The sequence below is a fragment of the Patagioenas fasciata genome, chromosome 29 (assembly GCF_037038585.1).
Source record: "Patagioenas fasciata isolate bPatFas1 chromosome 29, bPatFas1.hap1, whole genome shotgun sequence".
In the NCBI taxonomy this organism is placed as follows: Eukaryota; Metazoa; Chordata; class Aves; order Columbiformes; family Columbidae; genus Patagioenas; species Patagioenas fasciata.
This window is the reverse complement of record NC_092548.1, coordinates 2,818,068-2,827,426: the sequence shown is the minus strand read 5'-3', so window position 1 is coordinate 2,827,426 and position 9,359 is coordinate 2,818,068.

Here is a 9,359-nt window from a genome sequence, read left to right as displayed (position 1 = left end):
TGGGCAGCTTGGGCATCTCGTTTCCATGAACACAGTTCTGGGGCAAGATCTGCTGAGCTGGTGTCAGAACAAAAACTGACCCATACTGCCACCCCAACCCCACAGAGCAAGAGCACCAGGGACAGGTGGAGAAACAGGGAAGGACATTGCAGTGCTACCAGAAAAAAGAAAGCAAGGACAGAAAGGCAGACGGGCATGCTGTGGAACCTTCTCCTTACCCGACTGTGCTGCTGCCACTTACTTAATGACACTGTAGAGCAAGTACTTTTAGCACCTTTTTTGTGTTTCACGTTCCAGGAACCCTTCCCCTGGAGGTCCAGCTGCTGAGGTGGAGACTCGTGACCTGGACCCCATGGCTTTGGGGCAGAAGCTCTGCTGGGGAGGAGAGGAGACCAGGGGTTGCACTGGGAAATGTGTCTGCACTCGAGAGGATGTGACAGAAGTTCCTAAATCCTGTCCCCAGCATTTCTGGTAGCAGTTAACTCCTCCTGCCCATGTCTGTGCTCCTGCAGCTGTGTCTCTGTCCCTGGGTCTGCTCCCTGTCAGTGTCACAGACCCCGTCCCACCCGCTGTGTGCTCAGCTCTGTCCTGCTCACACCTCCTGGCACTGCCCAGGGGCAGCTCTGTGTGTGCAGGGGCTCAGGAGCAGATCAGAGAAGTCCTAACGAGAACTGGGGTCTCAGTGTCCTCTCCAAAGCAGAGAAATAAATCCCCACCTCCCACAGCACACCCGGCCAACCAAGAGTGGAAAACTGAAAGCACAGACTCCTTCCCTTGCAGCTGTTGCTGTCTTGATGTCGTTGTTCAGAAGGACCCTCTGCCATGTCTGTGCAGTTGATCTGGAGCTCTGAGCAGCCCTGACCCACACAGCACCCTTCAAGCCCACAAGGTCCCTGCCTGCCCTGCCGGGGGTCGCTCCTTCCACCCACAGCTGCTGCCATGGGATCTCCCCGGGCAGGCTGAGCGCTGACCCTGGCAGGCGGCAGAGTCCCTGCCCCAGCACAGCCCTGGGGTGCAGGGACCCTGCTCTGCAGGACAGCCCTGGGCACCCCTGGGTGCACAACTTGCTTCTCAGATTTTTGAATTTGCTGAAAAAGATCCCCTTCCTTACAGATGCCACCAGCTGTGCCTGTGCCAGTTTTAGGAGATGCCTCCAGGAGCTACAGTTGCATTGCCCTGCACCCAGAGGCTTACCATGGCAAGGGCTGCAAAGGTTTCTCCTCCAGTGAGCTCTCAGTCATCCTCCCAATCTCTCTCTGCCTTGCTCGTCTCCCTGAGATCCCCAGGCAGAGCCCTCAGCCCTGCTGCGTGTGCAGAGGAGCTGCTCCTGGGCAGAGCTGTCTCTCTGCAGCGCTGCCGCTTGCCATGAGCTCCCTGTGTCCCAGGAGCCCAGCCCAGCTCAGTAGCACAGGAGAAGCCCAAGACACTTTAACGACCCTTCTGGTGGGTTTGGTGCTGATTCCATGAACCTCAGACCCTGAGGGGAAGCTGATGAAACCTCTCAAGAAGTCAGATTCAAACTCCAAAGTTTCTTGCAATGTTAATGAGTCCCACTGAGGGACACTACTGAGGAACTGACCCCAGGGTCTGGTTAGAGAAGAAAACGGGATGCAGTGACAACAGGTCAGGAAAAGCAAGGTGAAGTTCTCTTAGATGCTGAGTAAACCTGTATGTGTTTCATTAGTCAAAGGGACAAGCCCTGAACCCCAGCCCTGGGAAGGCAGATCCTGTCCATCAATGTTGCCCAGTTCCCTTCCTGGACAGTGTGATGTGGGGCTGTGCAAGGCCAAGGGCAGGACTATGGTCCCACACCTCCCAGGGTCCTGGCTGGGGACAAGGAGGCCATGAGGCCCCTGTGCTGGAAGGACAAGGTGTCTCCTCACAGGCATCAGAGGTGCAGACAACAGCCGTAGCCAAGGGGAGAAGGAGCTCATGTCTGGTGGGGCTTTCAGCCTCTTTACATCCCTTGATCCTCTCCACCACAGCCTGTCCTGTGCTGTGGCATCCCCTGCACCTCTCTCCCTGCAGGCTGCAGACATCCCCCCTGCTGCCCCACCTTGCTCTTGTCTGAGCATCTTCCTCCCTTTGCTGAGCTCTCTGCATCCTCCCCAGCTGTTCCTTGAAGCACAAAGCCTTGGGCTGATGCAGACTCCCTCTGCTCACCTGCTCCACCACAGCACTGCCCTTCCAGTCACATTCCTTTCTGCTCATGTCCAGCCTGGACCTCCCCAGCTGCACTTTGTGCCATTATTTCTTTCCCATGCTCTTTCCCACCAGGAAGAAAACCTCCACCACCTCTGAAACCACCCTTCAAGCACTCTCAGGCTACTCCTGCACTGCTGCAGCCTCCCCAGCACTGCTGAGCCAAAGCAGCACAGGTCCCTCAGCATCCCACACCATGTGCACAAGGTGCTGAACCTGCCTTGGCAGAGCCCTGCACTCTCCAGTTCCTCCCTGCTTCTCCAAACTGGGAAGCCGCACACTGCACACACCCGTGTGTGTGGGGTCACACCAGTGCTGAACCGAATGGGATGAGAACTCCGGGTGTCTGGGTCCCCACGCTCCTCCTCATGCAGCCCCGTGTGCAGCTGCCTTGTTCATGGTGAGCGTGCACCACGGGCTGGTGTGGGGACCTTGGAGTGCCCAGGCCCTTCTCCTCAGGGTCACTGCTCAGCGTGTCAGGTCCTGCTCTGTCCTGATGGATGGGGTTATTGTCCCACCCTGATACAGCACTGGTCACTTCTCTTTGTACAACTTCAGAGCTTTCTGCTGGCCGAATACCAGATATTCACAAGGTCTGGACTCTCCCCGGACTGAAGCTCCATTTGCTCAGCTGTTAATGTTTGCATGCAGATGGTTTATCCTGATAAGGGTTTCTCTCCCAAGGTAACAGGATAAGGAGTTACAGGACACTACAAATACCATCTCCTGGAGAAACCGTGGGGTCTTGGGGGTCTGCTACTCACAATGTCAGAGGTCAGGACTTACAGGGGTAGATTCCCTTCTTGTGAGAGAACAGCAGGAATGCATGAAATTCAGCCTGGGGACAGACAATGTCAGCTGAAGGTTGAGGAGTCAGCATGAGAAGGCAGAACAACATGGGCAGTGTTGTGGTGACTGGACATCAGCTACAGACTCACTGATGAGGAAGAGCAATTAGATGAGGCCTCCTTCAGACAAATGAAAGAAGCCTCATGTTTCCAGGGCCGTGTCCTTGTGGCAGACCTGAGGTATCCCAATATCTGCACGGTACCAGCCATCCAGGAGGGGTTGGAGCTCATTGACAACATCTTCCTGACATGGGTGACTGAGGAGTCAGTGAGGTGAGGTGCCCTGTGGGACTTCACACTTACAAACCACAAAGAGTTGGTCAGGATGGAACAGTCAGGGATGGGAAAGGGGAGCTGAGGCTCCTGGGAGATGATCACAAGGCCAAGAGCAGGATTTCAGGAGAGCAAGCTTTGGCCTGCTGAGGGACCTGCTTGGGTCCTATGGGATATGACCTTGGTGTCTGCAGTGCTTTTCTCTCACATCTCCTCCCTCCTCTCTCCCACCTGCTGTTGTGCAGCGTTTTTTACCCTTTCTCAAATACAATATCCCAGAGGTGCTGCCAGCATCACTGAGTGGCTCAGATTTGGCAAGGAGCGGGTCCATTTTGGAGCCAGCTGAAATCAGCTGACACTGCTTCATTTCCAGTAAAATAACAGACAGGGTGAATGTGGAACTGCTGGTGAACTTCATAAGAGTAGAATCAGACAGGACTCAGGTTCTTCATGGCTTCTTTGCCTCCATCTTCATCAGCAAGGTCTCCTGGGACTTTGTTCCTGAAGGCAGGAGTCTGGAGAACACCCAGCAGTGGATGGGGCTCAAGTCAGGGGTGACCTGAGCAAACTCAGACACCATTATAGAACAGGAGATGGGTCACTTGACCAGCTCCCTGAACACAAGTATCACTGTGCTGTGGCACCTGAGATTCCCAGGAACACCCACCTCTTGGCCCAGAGTTGTGTGACTCGTCTTGAGGTGTCCTGGCCTGTCTCCTCCGTCAAGTGATGCTTTAGGCACCCACTTCTCTGACACATTCAGTCGTTATCAGGAGATTCTCTAGATCCATATTTATTGGATATTGTTGATACCAGCTGTTCTGGAAATGAGGGTTTTGGGAGGGGGACGGAAATATTAGAGATTTGACTTTATTACTCTTTATTTTGGAAATGCTCATTGTTTGGCTACAATTCTGAAATCTCTGAAATCATCCACACCAGAGTTCAAGTCTTTAGGAAAGTGCTGCACAGAGCCTTGTCTTGTAAAGGCATTTTGGATGTTACTGAGCCCTCTGCTGCCGCGATCCTGAACTGCAGGTACTGAAAGAATGAACAAACCTGTCATGAACTGAAGGACGGAAACAAACCCCAAGTTTCTGAGGGTGTTTGGGATCCCACAAAGGGCCATTGCTGACACAAGCAGTCCCTGTCCCTGGAGACAGTGGTCAGAGGTAGTAAAGGCAATGTGGAGGTGGTTCTGGTGCCCCGTGAGCTGTTGATGTTTGTTCATCATCAGAATGGCCAAACCCTGACCCCAGGGCCAGACAAAGGAGACCCTTTCAGTCAAATGTTTCTCAGGCTCTGCCTGTGGTCACTGTGAGTGTTTTGTGTTTTGGGGTGGGCTTTATGTCAAGTGTTGTTGCTTTAATTGCAAGGGTCTGGTTTTTTGTGGAGCTGCAAATGCCTGTGAGTTCCTCACAACTCATTCAATTTCTTTCATACACTTGGCAATGGTCACCAATCACCTCAATGTCCCAGTCCCACAATTGCTTGAATCCTCTGTTTGGATCCATACCCATCACTCCAGGATGTTCATTCATCCACCAGGCTCATGGATGATTCCTGAGGACCATCCAAGTGTGGGCAGTGTAAGAGAGGAGCAGAGCAGGGTCAGCTCATGGGCCATGACTGAGCACAGCCACCCCAGCAGCAGCCATTCCCCATCTCCCAGGCACAGCCATGCCCACAGGATGGAAATGTCACTGCCATACATGAGTAGCCCAAGAGAGGCCTTTTTCCTTCCATATTCCCAGGAAAATCTTCCTCCTGTTCCTCCTCCACCTGCAGACATCAACTGCTTTCCATTTCTGGGCTCAGACATGGCTGGAAGGGTTCACTGAAGCCATCAGCCATCTCACTGCTTCTCCCTGACAGGCCCTGACCCTCTCCCACACCTACACATGGCCAATCACAGCTGCTCAGGCCTCCCGCTCTTCAGAAGAGGCCTTGAGCTTCTTGGTTCTTCATGGTGCTTGTTATAAACTTCCTCGCTCTCTCCAGAGTTCATGGTGAGCTTCCTTGTCCATAACAGCCCCTATATGATCATGTCTTACTGAATGGTTGTCTCTTTATGATCATTTGTGCAGAAAGGGCAGTCACAGGACAGCACCCAATGTGTCAAAACTGATGCTGAGTGAAATACCGTCAAGACCTGATGAGCTATCTCTGTGTCTGTGTCTCTCCTGGAAGGAATCTGTCCCAAGAAGGGGATCCAGCTCCTGCCACTCTCTGCAGAGGCACATGAGCAGTGTCCGTGCACCTGGGGACAAAAAGGGTGACTTTTCCTAGACCACCCTTTTCCAAACTAAATGATTCTATGATGTTATGATTCCATTATTTGGCTTGAAACCATTTCAATTCCCACTACCTGAAGCTTTCTTCAAGGGCGGTTGTTGTGTGGCACAACTGTCCTGGCTCTCCAGGCAGGTTGGGCACTGGTTTGGTGTCTGCATTGGAAGTTTTTCCCTTCCTGGGGTAAAAGGCTGTTGAGGAGAGACAGTTGTAGAGATTTGGGTCACAGGGGTTTGGAGCAATCCTGTCAAACTCCGAGCAGGCTGAGCTTTGGAGCCAAGGGACAACAGAGTTGGTCTCAAAGATGTTTTTTGAATGGTGTTACTATCACTGATAACAGTAACAGAGAATTCCTTATTCATCGTTATGCTAATGAACTAAAGCTTTTTAATGTCCTTCCCAACAGTCATTCGCAATTCTCAGAACAGATGCTACATCTCAGTAGTTATCTTCTTCTATAAAGCTCTTAAAACAGTGCTTTCTCTCACTTCTACCTTTTTTATCACTGAAAGAATACAACTCTTGGACAGAATTGCTCCCATATCATCCCTGTTCCATACATTTTCTCCTTTCTTTTTCTGGTGTGAGGGGCAGGTGACACAGGGGAGTTCCTTCCTTTTTAGGCAAAGAAAGCCAAGGAACAGATCCCAGGTCAGTGCAAAGGCACCAAGGAAGCCAGAACCTTTATGTGGTGTGCACTGACACACACTGTCACCTGCATTTCCTGTCTCTGAAGACCCAAGCGTGCAGCAGAGTCTGGAGTTCTGAGCTCCCTTCATCTGCCCTGTGTGACACGTGGAAAATGGAACTACCCCAGTCAAGAAGCTGGTTTTGATTCTTTCCAAGATGGTGGAGAGTGGCCTCAATGTGACACCGTCCTGCTGTCTCAGCTCCTGGGATGCTGCCCCTGCTGTCCCATAGACTGGAAAGGATTGTGTTAGATGTAGAGTGGATTGGAAGATGTAGAGAGAAGGGAATGTCTTCTTGCAACATGAAATATGAAACGTTGTTGGTGTTCTAATTCTCCTTTCTTTGTTTTGAATACTTTAAATACGAGTTTTTTCAAAAGAGAGAAAACAGAGACTTTTCAGGATGTGCATTAAGAACAAGAGGAGAGGTTCTGATCTTCGACACCATTTCCCTTCTCAGCACTCTCTCTGTTATCTGTGCATCTGATCTCCATCATCCTCCAGGTATTTCCTCCTGCCCTGACTAAACTGACCATGTTTGAAGTCCCATTTCCAGCAGCTGATCTGCACACAAGCACTTGCGATTGCTCTCTGGGTTTCCCTTCCTCTTACTGTTTGATCACTCAGACACTTGTCAACAACCCAGTTGCTGCTTTCACCTTCAAGGAGTTAAAAGCTTCCTTGTCTTTCAGTAGTCTGTCTAATTCTGTCTTTAGACAAATCTTTTATTGTGTTTATTTTTAAATTTCCTTTCTGTCTACAACATTTCTTGCATGGTTCTGCCTTGGAGAGGGTGAACCTCAGTGGTGGCAGTTTGTCCTTGGCGTACAGTTGAGGAGTGTGTTTTCTTTTAATCATGACTCTCATCAGTGTTATTTTGTTTGTTCAAAGGTAAAGCAAAGTCCCTGTTTGCTGTGTGCAGCCAGGTCTCCAAGGAGAGCAGGTGGGAGCTGGTGCAAAGGAGCCGGCACATCCAGCTGCAGACTGCAGTGGAGAAGTCTGGTGTAAGGAAAAGGGATGCAAGGCCCAGGGGGCCATGAGAGAAACGATGGGGTTGGGGAGGTGAGGAGCAAGGTTGTGCACACGGTGTGAGACCTCAGGGGACAGCTTCTCCAGCCAGTCCAGACCTGCTTAGGAGAGACCCTGGATCCACATCAGATAATGCTGCAATCAGCTCTTCTCCAAACTGAACAGTAATGAAATACACCCGTTACAATAGAAAGACATTTTTGTCAGAAGCTTTTGAAATCTTTCTCCGTAATAACACCAAGAAAACTCTCTAATGAACTAGACAAGACTGGAAGACAATTAGAAGAAGAGACATGGCTTGTTAGAGCTTTCTTCAGTGTAATGAGCCCCATGGTGCATTTGGTGCTGAGTCCTTGAACATTACTCAGGTGCTTAGAGGAGATTGCACAAACCTTTCCAGAAGTCAAAGCCAGAAGAAAAAAGTACTAAGTACCTTGAAGTATCAATGAGTTCCACTGAGGGCAAGTACCAGCAAAGCCTCCCCAGAGACTCGTTAGAGCAGAGAATTGGAGGCCATGGTGGCAGATAAACAAAGGGAAATGTGCAGGCAGCTGAGGTGCTGAGAAACCCTGGTTTTGTTGGGTGAAGCAGAGAGGCCAAGGCCTGACCCCCAGCCCCTGGGAAGGCAGATCCTGTCCCTCACACATCGCTCAGGGCTCTTCCTGGGCCAGGGGGATGTGGGCTTTGTGATGCTGAGTGAAGGACAATGGTGTGACAGTTCCCAGCCCTACTGGGGGTGTGCAAGGAGGCCATGAGGTGCCCCAGTGCCTCAGGACAACATGTCTCCTCATGGGCATTGGTGGCAGAGGCGATGGCCGTAGCCAAGTGGACAAAGGCTTGGGTTCTCTTGGTGACATCCAGCCTTGCCAGTGCCCTTTGCCATCTCCACCACAGGTTGTCCTACACTGTCCCGCAGCTGCTTCTGTTTCCCTGCAGGCTGTAGACACCCATCTCGCTTCCTCCCCTTGCTCTCACCCTGGTATTTCCATACGTTGACTGATGTGTCTGCACTCTCATGCTCTGTTCCTTGAAACACAAGGACATGGACTGATGTCATGCTCCTTCTGGCTGATTTCTTCTGCCACAGTACTACCCTTTGAGTCACATTTCTCCCTCCTCATGTCCAGTCTCCACGTTCCAAGCTGTGCTGTGTGGCAGTGTTTCTCTGCTGTAGAAAGGAGGACCCTGAAAAGTACTGACCTGTCAGCCTCTTACCTGTGCCTGGGAAGATCATGGCACAGATCCGCCTAGAAGCTGTGCTAAGGCACAAGGAGGACAGGGAGGTGATTTGAGACAGGCAGCACGGCTCCACCAAGTGCAAGTCCTGCCTGACTAACCCAGTGGCCTTCTCCGATGGAGTAACTACATCAGTGGACAAAGGGCGGGCTATGGATGTCATCTATCTGGACTTCTGTAAAGCCTTTGACATGGTCCCTCACAACATCCTTCTCTCTACATTGAAGAGATATGGATTTGATGACTGGACTGTTCTGTGGATGAGGAACTGTCTCAGTGGTCACACCCAGAGAGTGGTGGTCAATGGCACAATGTCTGGATGGACACTGGTGACAAGTGGTGTCCTTCAGGGGTCCATACTGGGATCAGTACCATTTATTATCTTCATCAGTGGCATAGTGGGATCAAGTGCATCCTCAGCAAGTTTGCAGATGACACCAAACAGAGTGGCGTTGCTGATACACCTGAGGGACAGTAGGGCATTCAGAGCGACCTGCATAAGCTGGAGAAGTGGGTTCATGTGAGTCTCCTGAGCTTCAGCAAGACCAAACGCAAGGTCCTGCATCTCCCCGGGCAACCCTGGGTATCAGTACAGGCTGGGGATGAAGGGATGGAGAGCAGCCTTGACAAGAAAGATTTGGGGAAATTGGTGGGTGAAAGACTGGACTGGAGCCATCAATGTGTGCTTGCAGCCCAGAAGGTCAAATGTATCTTGGGCGGCATCCAAAGGAGCATGACCAGCAGGACAAGGGAGGGGATTCTGCTCCACTCTGGTGAGACCCCACCTGGA